At 44.1% G+C, this 12096-nt stretch overlaps 2 pseudogenes; one reads left to right on the top strand and one right to left on the bottom strand.

Annotated features, from left to right (window-relative positions):
- The first annotated feature begins 5341 nt into the window (after positions 1-5341).
- On the top strand, positions 5342-6604 carry LOC107530064 (large ribosomal subunit protein uL4 pseudogene; annotated as a pseudogene).
- A 2519-nt stretch (positions 6605-9123) lies between these two features.
- LOC148090367 (heat shock transcription factor, X-linked member 3 pseudogene) lies at positions 9124-10449 on the bottom strand (annotated as a pseudogene).
- Between the last annotated feature and the right edge of the window lie 1647 nt (positions 10450-12096).

Raw genomic sequence — 12096 nt, 5'->3', positions numbered from 1 at the left:
AAGCAGCAATTTAACCACCTACTATTTTTTTCAATATAACAAGTAATTTAAAAAGTGATCCAGTCTTTTTCCTGTAAAATAAAATATTTGACAAAATGGACTGAAAGTGCCTAAGCAACAATTACTGCCAAGTAATTTAGGAATTCAATCTATGAAATTTGCAATTAATGAAAGATACAGTTTTAAAGCAAGTCATTCGTAGGTATAAATTACGTACCTTCTCTTCCTGAACTTCAGTTGGAAACTGTTTAATAACTGTTTTCCTTCCAGACTTGACTATAAAATTCCCTCAGCCCACTGTGCTGTGGTGACACTCTGGGCCATGTCACTATAGTGTTATTTGCATAGCAGTTATAGAACCAAGTGTCCAATGCAAGTCCTATAGAACCACAAAAGTTTCAGGGTGTGGGTGGTGGGTGGAGTTGGCTGGGAAGAGAGGGTAGGATTGCACTCCCCCTTCTGACAACAACTACATGAGTTCCTCTTTTATATTTTTAATATATTAGAATCCTGGGTAAGACCAGTTCTGACTTTTTACTTCCTGCCTATACCTTATAAGAGTGATGGCACTTCATAGGGATGTAAGTACAGCATAGGGAAAATAGTCAATAATATTATAATAACTATGTATGGTGCCAGATGAATACTAAGTTTATCAAGGTGATCACTTTGTAAGTTATATAAATGTCTAAACACTAGTCTGTTCACCTCTCACTAATATAATATTGTACGTCAACTGTAATTGAAAAAGAAAAAATTACTAAAAAAAATCATGCACTTGCCCAGCTGGCATGGCTCAGTGGTTGAGCGTCGACCTAGGATCCAGGAGACTGAGGTTCGATTCCCGGTCAGGGCACAGGCCCGGGTTGTGGGCCCGATCCCCAGGCGGGGGCGTGCAGGAGGCAGCCGATCAGTGACTCACTCTCAACATTGATGTTTCTCTCTCCCTCCCTTCCTCTCTCTGAAATCAGTCAAAACATTTTAAAAAAAACAAAAACATGCACTCACACCAAATGAAGGCTGCAAGATGTCACAGCAGGAAATCCAAAGCAACTTTTACAGTGGCCCTAATGTTCCAAGTCCAATCAAAAATGGAAGTTTATAAAAAATAAACAAATAAAAGGGGGAAAAAAGAGTGAAAACGCTGTTGTCTTTTCAGCATTTACCTTTCTCTCTCTTTCCTATAGCTTCTCTTAGACCCCACTGAGACTTCTCATTTTGAATCTTTAAATCTTTTGTCATGTCTCCATGCCCAGTTGAGAAGAAATACAAATAAAGGTAGGGCAAACATTACCTTTTCCTATGAGGTATCCCTCCAACTGTGTGACTGTACTTTTTTTAAAAAATATATCTTTACTGATTTCAGAGACAGGAAGGGGGAGAGAGAGACATCAGTGATGAGAGAGTCATGGATCGGCTGCCTCCATGCCCCCTGTGGGGCTCGAGCCCGCCACCGGGGCCTGCGCCCTGGCCGGGAATCCAGCCGCGACCTCCTGGATCCTAGGTCGATGCTCAACCACTGAGCCACGCCTGGCTGGGCAACTGTACTTTTTTGTAATCAGTGTTTCCTTGACAACATTAGTGTGTCCATAAATGGAGGGAAAGGAGAAGTAATATGTACAAAGTGTCTCTAGTGAATTTACATAATATTTACTCTTACCATGCTGGGCACTTGCTATGCATTCTGTCATTTACACGCACCACCTTACTCTCCGTTCCAATAGGCGCACTAAAGGAGTTATGCCTTTTTCTTTGCTTCTTAGAATGTGGAAAATAATTGTGTCCCTGACAAAATTAATTCAACAAAATTCTAAAGTATTTTCCTCACATATGTTTCCTGTTGCTTGTGTGGAAACAGCCTTAATAATGAATGCGGCAACAGGGCCGAACTCATGTCTCCCTAAACATAGTTTAGCCAATTACAAAAGTATTCTGCGATTCAAGAACTTCATAGACCACATCAAAAATGTGGTTTATAATTATTTGTTTAGAGTGGTGTCTTAAGAAGCATACAGTATTTCCCCTCATGTAACAATTTTCCTCTCTAAAAGAACATTTACTTTGAATAATTTTAAGTATGCATTCATGCTCATACCTTTTCCTTGGCAACTGCATTCTTTTTCATGAAAACATGAGTTTTTTAGAAAGAAAGATCCAAGATAGTAGAAAGGTGTTTTTTAAACACAGTTTTAAGAGACCCTTATTTTACATTTCTTGAAGACACAATATTTATCATGCATAAATAATGCTACCAATGATTTTTAGCTCAGACATAACTTAAAAGTACAATTGTAAAAAAACTGTTTTCCTGTAAAGTACAAGAAGAGCCAATATAAACAATGGGTATGTTGTTATATGTTTTCCTGCATAGAAAACTGAATAATAAATTCATAACTGATCAAGTAGTCAGACATACATGCATGTGTCTTATATTAACATCCTGAATTATAGCTGAGGCTCATAATTTGTTTATGATTATTTTTTGAAAGCTTACCATGTGGGGGTGCTGAGTTTGGGCCTGCAGATACAACTGTGAACAAAACCAGATAAATTCCTTGCTTTGGGGTGCTTATAATCTAGTAGAGGAGATGGAAGTCAAGCTAATCCTCAAACAAATACATGTAGAATTTTAAACTGAGAAGACTCAGTGAAGAAAATGTATACAGTATAAGAAAAAATATAAAAATTGGTAGCTGATCTAGGAATTATGTGAAAGCTTTCATGAGGAAGTAAGTAACTTTTGAGATGAGATCTGAAGGATGAAGGAGCATTAACTAAGAGAGAAGGGAAACAGGAATAACATTTCAGGAAGAAGGAGCAGCATTTCAAAGATTCTGAAGCCGGCAGAAAACAAAGAAGGGCAGTAATGTCGGGGAGAGCTGAACAAAGGAGAGAATGGAGCAAGATGTGGTTAAAGAATTAGACTGGAACCAGACCAGATAGAACACTGCAGGCTCTGGTGAGGATTTTAATTTGTCCTAAAAGCAGTGGAATCCACTAAAGGGTTAAGTGCTGAAGGGAGAGGGAAACAGGGAAGCTGTGACAGTCAAATTTGTTTAGAACTGATTGATTTGGCTTTGGTGGTGGTCTAGTTGGATGGAGACGTGGATGTGGGGTAATTGGTTAGGATAGAATTGCATTTGTCCAGTCAAAAAATGGTGGTGATGTGGAATAGTCTCAAATGCTTAGATTCCCACCTCACCTTTCTATGCAAAAGCAGTAACCTCTAAATATATGCTGATTTGTTCTCTGTTCCCCCACTCCACCCTCTCCAGATTCACTTTATGTCTTTTTCTCTTCATTCTGTGTACTGGAGATGGGACCTCACTCACTTGCTGGTTGTCTTCTGGATGCGTTTTAGCCCTTGGGAGGCACCAGCAGGACACTGGAACATGGGAGGAGAGAGAGGTAAAGGTAATATTTCTCCCTAACACCTTCCCTGCTTCTGCACTGCTTCTCTGGCAGTGCTTTCCTTCACCCGTTACAGCTCCCGCTGAGTGCCTCTCCTCCATGGGCCCAGCTCTCAGTGAGCTCTGGAAGTACTTGTACCTCCCTTCACTCCTTCAGGCCTAGAGATGGTAATGGCTTCCTGCTGCTGTTAGTCTCTAGGTGACTCACCATCCATAGCCATTTCCCTTAATTCTGCCTCACATCTTTACGAAGTTTCTTCATCCAAGTGTTTTTAATTGAACCACCTGAGGTGAAGGTTCCCTGCTGGAACCATGATCATCTAAACTACAATTGAAATAATTATTATAGAAAGACAGAAACCTAAAAGTACTGAGGGTTGGAACAGACCAGAACTATAGAATGCCACGTGTCCATATAAAAAGTGAAAGTCTTGAAGTGAATTCCTACTCTTTGAAGATAGAATTAGGTAGAAACATAGCCTTATAAAGCGCATACCAGGGACAAAAGAACACCCAGATGTTTGGAATCATCTAGAGGCAGCATATCTGGATTAATCCCTGTATTCCCACCTCCTTCTGAACATATTTTGGCCATGTAAATCATTTTGATCAATTATTTCCTCTGGTTGACGTATCCCCAGGCTGCTTGCTGAGTAAGAATAGTCTTTTTTCTTCAGTTTATGCAGGGTGATGGCTGGTGAATTAAAAACCAGCCTCTGATATAGGCAACGGTGTAACATTAGAAACATAATGACCCTAGGTCAGCCTTATAGACAAAGAGTAATAAATGGGCCATTTGTAGGAGTAGAATGGAAAAACCATGTGAGTGATCTCAGAGGTCAGTTTCTATGTGCGTGCCATTCACATTGCGCAGCCCCCTCATAAATGAGTACATTTCTTTTCTAACTCAATGTATGTATATTCTTTTGGCACACACATTCCCAAATACTATACTAATTCCTTCCAAGACCTCACTAATTATACAGAGCAAGACATAAACTGTTGATGAGAAAATGAACTGCTTTAATAATATATGCTCTATCTTTGGCAGTTCCTTTTCCTTGTCAATAGCTATACTACATCTCAGCTGTAAACTGAGAACACTGGAGTGAAGTACTGACAAGAGGTCAATACATGCTGTTCTCAGCATGCACTATAAAGCAGTGTTCTTGCATTCCATTATAAAGTGGTAATGAAGGAAGAATATAATATTTGCAGAAGCTCTCGTCTCCATTTCCCTTCCAGGTTGCCTCTACCTTTTCAGGAGACTTATTTCATGCAAAGAAAGCTTTCTAGGGTCTTCAAATTCAGTACTGAGTACTCAAGGACAATACAGTAGTGACAATATCCTTGGCAGTTATGAGCCTCAGGAAAAGATTCTGGTCAAATAGCTTACAAATCAAAAAGCCATTGTTAAAGGCCGTTATTCTTCCATATGACAAAAAAAAATTAAGTATGGTTACCTTTCAGTTTAATGAAAGGAAATAAAAAGGCATCTATTAAGATGAGTCTTCAATTGTGATATATAGTTGAAAAAAATACTGCCCAATATACAGTGCATTTGCTAAGGCCTCTCCCTACTCACAAGTTCTCTAGCTAGAAAAGAATTCTCTCTCTTTGGGAGATTTGCTCATTTGGACTTGCACCATGGGAGCTTGGTTATACTAAATGGAGGCTGTGCTTTTTTGTTTTTTTCTGCTTTTTAAATTTAATTTTATTTATTCACTAATGATGCATCTGATAAGGGGTTAATTTCCAAAATATATAAAGAACTCATACAGCTCAATACCAGGAAGACAAACAATCCAATTAAAAAATGGGCAAAGGACCTGAATAGACACTTCTCCAAAGAGAGGTGAAAATTAAAACCACAATGAGGCTCTTTTCCTGTGGGAGCCGCTGGGTAGAGAGGAGTGTGGCCTTCTCTCTCCCCGCCATGGCGTGTGCTCGCCCACTGATATCCATGTACTCCGAAAAGGGGGAAACATCTGGCAAAAATGTCACTTTGCCTGCTGTGTTCAAGGCTCCCATTCAACCAGATATTGTGAACTTTGTTTACACTAATTTGCACAAAAACAATAGACAGCCCTATGCTGTCAGTGAACTGGCAGGTCCTGAGACCAGTGCCGAGTCTTGGGGCACTGGCAGAGCTGTGGCTCGAATTCCCAGAGTCCGAGGTGGTGGAACTCACCGGTCTGGCCGGGGTGCTTTGGGAAATATGTGTCGTGGGGGCCGCATGTTTGCACCGACCAAAACCTGGCGCCGTTGGCATCGCAGGGTGAACACGACACGGAAATGATATGCCATCTGCTCTGCCCTGGCTGCTTCGGCCTTACCAGCACTGGTCATGTCTAAGGGCCATCGTATTGAGGAAGTTCCTGAACTTTCTTTGGTGGTTGAAAATAAAGTTGAAGGCTACAAGAAAACCAAGGAGGCTATTGTGCTTCTTAAGAAACTTAAGGCCTGGAATGACATTAAAAAGGTCTATGCCTCACAGCGAATGAGAGCTGGCGTGGGCAAAATGAGAAACCGTCGTATCCAGCGCAGGGGACCTTGCATCATCTATAATGAGGACACTGGTATCATCAAAGCCTTCAGAAACATCCCTGGAGTTACTCTGCTTAATGTAAGCAAACTGAACATTTTGAAACTTGCTCCTGGTGAGCATGTGGGCCTTTTCTGCATTTGGACTGAAAGTGCTTTTGGCAAGTTAGATGAGCTGTATGGCACTTGGCGTAAAGCTGCCTCCCTCAAGAGTAACTACAACCTCCCCATGCACAAGATGCTCAATACAGACCTTAGCAGAACCTTGAAAAGCCCAGAGATCCAAAGAGCCCTCCAAGCACCACGCAAGAAGATTCATCGCAGAGTCCTGAAGAAGAGTCCACTGAGAAACCTGAGAATCATGTTGAAGCTAAACCAGTATGCAAAGACCATGCGCCGGAACACCATTCTCCAGGCCGAGAGCCACAAGCTCCGGGTGGATAAAGCAGCAGCGCCAGAAGCCAAATCCGATGAGGGGGGCTACAGGCAAGAAGCCTGTGGTAGGGAAGAAAGGAAAGAAGGCTGTTGGTGTTAAGAAGCAGAAGAAGCCTCTGGTGGGAAAAAAGGCTGCAGCTACCAAGAAACCAGCAGCTGAGAAGAAACCTGCAGAAAATAGACCCACCACAGAAGAAAAGAAGCCTGTGGCATAGACTTAAATTTGTTTATTCCATAAAGGTCAAATCACTTTGGATAGCTAATTTTGAATAAAAAAAGTGATCAAAGGCAGTGAGGGAAAAAACACACAAACCCACAATGAGATATCATCTCATACCTGTCAGAATGGCTCCCATCAATAAATCAACAAACGACAAGTGCTAGCGAGGGTGTGGAGAAAACTGTTGAAAATGCTGACTGGTGCAGCCACTGTGGAAAATAGTATGGAGTTTCCTCAAAAAATTAAAAATGGAGCTGTCTTTCGACCCACCTTCAAAGGGCAGCAAGGCGCCCTGGGCTGGGGTTCCATGGACAGAGTTTCTACAACCTGGGTGAACTCCTCTGTCCACTCTAGGCCTCAGTTCCCATTGGTGATCTGAGAGGCAGGGAGAGGCCCCAGTTTGCATGTGGTGATGCATGTGCGTGTGTGTGTGTGTGTGTGTGTGTGTGTGTGTGTGTGTGTGTGTGTGTGTGTGTGTGTGTGTGTGTGTGACAGACCAGGAGAGGCCGCACAGCACACAGAGAGGGTTGGGCGACCTCCAGACTCAGGCAGCCTGCCTGACTTTACACACCTGCCCCATGCCCACTGCCCGTGGCATCCTGAGCAAGTTCCCTCATCCCTCAGTGATTGAGGTCCCACATCAGCCCCTTTCACCTAGTGAAGTACTTGGGACCTAATTGCCTGTGGGTTCGGCACAGCAGCCGGGGTCCTTCTGACCTGTACACGCTGCCCTCAGCGGTCTAGCTGGGACCTGCCTATTACTGGGTAGAGCTGTAGAGGACCAGGCCCTGTCCTCTTCATTTCTCTCTCTCCCCTGGCCTCACCCAGAATTCCTTGAACAGAGTTAACACATTGGAAGCGCTCAGTCAGAGGGTCCCAGCTCACTCCATGTCCATTTGGTGAAATCAGCCTGGTTTCTAGTGGTCGTAACTTTGAATAACCGTTTTCTCTCACAGGCAGACCTTGGTTTATAGAAGGAAAAACATCTCTCTGCTTCTCTCTTGGTGCACAGGGCTCGTTGACATTGGGGAAACTTTTCAGTGCCCAGAAAACTTAGCTCCTGATGAGGTCGTGGAACTGGAAAATCAGGCTGTGTTGACCAATCTGAAGCAGAAGTACCTGACTACACTTTCAAACCCCAGGTGGTTACTGGGGCCCATACCCAGGAAAGGGGGAAAGGATATCTTCCAAGTAGACATCCCAGAGCACGTGATCCCCTTGGGGCAGGAGGACTCCTCACAGGAAGGTTACCGACAAACCAGCTGAATCATGACCATCAACTGGCCATCATGCCCCAGACGTAGAAATCAGGTTCAATCTGAATTGGCACCACTGTGCAGAGCACTACCCACCATCTGCTGTTCGTGTAAACAGATTTCTGGGCTCAGATGTAGGGGGCTTTCATCCTGAGATGCCATTCTGGGCTGATTGAGTCTCAAGGACTTCGACCTTTAGGGAAAAGGGAAAGCTGCCACTAAAAGTCTTGGTGTTATCACTCATTTTGGGCCTGCTTCTTCCTGGGTTGTACAAAGAAATATGATTTAAGAGAACTGGTTAGTGTTCAGGGCTCCCTTACATGTTTTCCCCTCTCTTTGTTCTGGTCAAACTCAGTGCATTAGCAGCATCTAGGGGACCTTGTGGTAGGGCTGTGAGTGGGCACTGAACGATTACCTGAGGGTGACCAGCCAGGGATGGCCTCATTTACCATGAAAGGGACATCAGACTTTGAAAGAAAGCACCTGTCTGTCCTGATAAGTGACTGTCTGTTGTAAAACTGTCCCTTGGCTCATGAAGCTGTGTGTTAGACAAGTCACAAAGCTACTTCGTGACCAAAGAAAGGAACTGAAAAACAGCTCTGATGGAAAAGCGATGAGTAGAGTCTTTTGTTTTTCTTTGGGGGCAGTCTTTATTTGGGTCTCTTCTAGCAGAGTTAATAATGGTTGTTACCTGTGAGGATGATGGGCTTCCTCCCAGGCGTTGACTGGAATGGCCCATCTTCTGAGCCAGACTTCCTTGGTTGTACACCGCTTAGCAGATGGGGTGACCCGAGTCATAGGTAGGCCTCCCTGGAAGGCCCCTGGAACTTGGGCTAGAGATGCTCAGCTGCTGATCAGAAGCCTGGGGACATAGGGGGGGCCTGTGAGGAAAGACCCTCCTGTTTCAAGATGCATGACTAGTGTCAGGTCATTCCCCCAAGGTCAGGGCCCTGCAGTTCTGTCTCCTGACCAGCAGGCAAGGCTCAGGGGACCAGATCTTCCTGGGCTTGCCTCAGGACCCCCTAGCCAGGTCCTTGACAGTGTGTGTGAAACTGAAAGAGGACAGTGGGACAAAAGCCTGCCTGAGGCCAGGATTTCTAGTCTCGGGCTTATCTGATGAGGTGTGTGGTGTGGAAACAAAAGAACACGGACTCACAATTCTCATTGCTTTGTTTATTTACTGCCATGTAGTTTCGCTATTTTTAAAGCCACAATGGATTCATGGTTACAAAGTGATTGTCTTCTGACACTTGTGACCTTAGGGACCTGTACTGTCCATGAACTGCCCACAGAGTGAGCAATTGCAATGTGAGCCTTCCTCCTCCTGCTCGTCGTCAAAGAAGTCAGGTAGGATCATGACTGAAAGGACAGCCATCAGGATAGAATAACAGATGTTGTACAAATACATAACCAAATCATATAGTGGGTAATTTGGGGGGTTGGGGAGCAGACCCCCCGTGCCATTGGTTCCGGCAGTAGCCGTGGGCACAAGCATGTCATGCCCAGATGTACCCTCCCCACTTGGGCCACCTTCCTCACTTGGGCCACCTTCCTCACTTGGATACTGGATATCCATGGCACTGCTGGTGGGCCGCAGACCCGAGAACTTGAATGACGCGGTGCCACTGGGTTCCCGAGGATTCCGGGGTTTCCTCTGGGCCTTTTCCTCAGCTTCTTTGGTGCCCCCTTTCTGGTGCATTCTTGGGGAGTATCTTGGGGCCAGCCTCTTGGTTCTCTTCGGAGGTGTTGCACCGCTCTCAGGCCAACTTGGAGTCATCTGGTTTTCTTGTGTCTTAATGTTCTGGACCAGCCAAGGCCGGTCCCTCTGGAAGTTCCCGTTTCTGTAGATCTGAAACAAAATTAATTATTTTAGTCCTTTGGGGAGAAAATACATCTATTTGACATTAAGTGACCTCTCAGAGTCTTTAGTGATCCCTGCAGGTTATCTCTAAGGGGCTTATAGTTTCATATGAAAATCTATACTTTCTCGTCTTTCCATAAGTACTGTCTCAAGTGAAAAAGAGTTATCCCCTGAAATGAAACCCTTTCAGCATATCATTGTTCTTGGTCTACTGGGAAGATGTTTGAGTAACAGAGAACATGGGAAATGGGGAAACGGGAGGACGTTCTACTTTACCATCACGTTATTTCCTGGATAGGAAACTGAAGAGTCGCCTGGGCGCACTTTGCTGAATCCGTGTAGGTTCAGTAGGCGGGTGAAGCTTTTCAGGCTGTCTGATTCAAAGATTTTCTCGTTGCCCCTTCGGCAAAGAACCTCCCTTTGGAAAAGGTCCTCCTCGATAATCACGGTGTCTCCTTCATCATTCCAGCGCACCGATGTGAAGCAATCATCCTCCACTATTCTCCAAAGCTTTCTTGGGAAGGACAGTCCCAGAAGGTTTCCTTCCACGTTGGTGGCGCCTTGGTCTGGTGGTTGCGGGTTGTCTTGGGGGCTTGGATCTTGGCTCCCGGCTCTGTCCCCATGGGAGACTAAGGTCTCCACAACCTCCCCGGGACCCACCTGCCCATCCTCTGATGGGGCCGGGCTGGCTTTGCCCATCTCATTAGTACTCTGACTAGCCATGGAGCTGCTCTACATCAAAAAGCATTTGCTACCAGGGATCCTATCACTGATCACTGGGGTCAGAAATGCCTTTGGTCACAGCAGGGATGCCCCATATATACTGTCCTGAAAATTCTAGAGTGTCGGTCATGGGGCAACCGGCTGCTTGTCACAGTGGTCATGTGATGTCACAAAGCTGGTTCTCAACTGCTCTGGGGTGTGGGGCCTGGCCAAGTGTGGGGGAGTAGATGTGTGTAGGGCCCCCAGTTTCTCTCTTTTCAGAAAGTACAGAAAAATAAAGCTCATGTTACAAGAAAGGGTGCTTATCTGCTGCCAGGCACATTGTTTCGTGTTGCTAGGCACTGGATGGGTTGAGAAGTCACGGTCCTATGTCCACTCCCACCCCTACAGCTGGGGGAGGCCTGTTGATGGCCAATTTGATTGCTCAAGGGCAAGCCCTGGTTAGTCCTAACTTGGCTATCACCAAGACTTCCTGGGCCAGGTGGGCCACTGGGGGACTGTACCTCTTAGAAGATGGTGGTTGGCCCAGGCTCAGTTGGTAGCCCCCCTCTTCAATGCCCCTCCCCCCCCGAAGCTTCCATTTTGGTCTCTTCCAGCTGTTCCTGCTGGTTGGTGGGTCCTGCTCAGATGGGCCAATTAGTTTAGTCAGTTATTTGGCCACAACTTGAAATCACTGGCCCAGGCAAACAACTTATAACAACATTTTCGTGAGAACAGGAACCAAGTGGATTTAACACATCCTTACCTACTGCACACACCCTAATAAGAGGCTGTCAGTTGTGTAATTTTTAAAGTAGCATGAAACTATTTGTACTAAAGTCCTTATGTTGTATCTGGAGTGGGATACAGTATGGAACATGATATGTCCGTGAGGAAGAGAGGGGACCTTAGACTCATTAATGCTTACTATTAGGAGAAACACATTGCTCTAGGGCCAGAATCAGAGGGAATGAGTTGGGGATTGGCATAGCTCAGAGTCTAATTTACAGTTTGTAAAAAAGATGTGAGTCATAGACATAGAGAACAAACTAATGGCTGCCAGACTGGAGGGAGGTTTGGTATGGTGAAAAAGGTAAAGGGGAGTAGAGGCATAAATGTCCTGTTATAAAGAAATGAGTCATGTGGATGTAATGTACAGCACAGGGAATATATTCAATATCATAATAACTTTGTATGGTGACAGATGGTTACAAGATTTACTATGATGATCACTCTGTAAGGCACTATAAACGTCAGATCACTTTGTCGTACACCTGAAATGAATATATGGTATGTCAATTACACTCTGAAGAAAGAATCAAATCCATAATCACAGCTGGATATTTAAGTACTCCTTTGTAAGTAATTTAATGAAGTAGGCAAAAAAAGAAAAAAATTATAACTATGTAGAAGACTTGAACATCCAACACGATATCGTATTTATTGAACAGTGTATTCCAAAATTGCAATACACATTCTAAGCCATAAAATAAGTATTAATATATTTAAAAGGATTGAGATCATCCAATGTATATTCTCTGACCACAATGGAATTAAGTTAGGAATTACTGATAATAAGATTTTTAGAAATGCCTAAATATTTGGAAATCAAACACATACTTCTGAATAACCCCTAGATATAAAGGAAAAATCACAAGAGAAATTACA

Source organism: Miniopterus natalensis, chromosome X (assembly GCF_054644295.1).
Source record: "Miniopterus natalensis isolate mMinNat1 chromosome X, mMinNat1.hap1, whole genome shotgun sequence".
In the NCBI taxonomy this organism is placed as follows: domain Eukaryota; kingdom Metazoa; phylum Chordata; class Mammalia; order Chiroptera; family Miniopteridae; genus Miniopterus; species Miniopterus natalensis.
The sequence above is the reverse complement of the archived record's forward strand: the minus strand, read 5'-3'. Positions and strand labels throughout refer to the sequence as shown.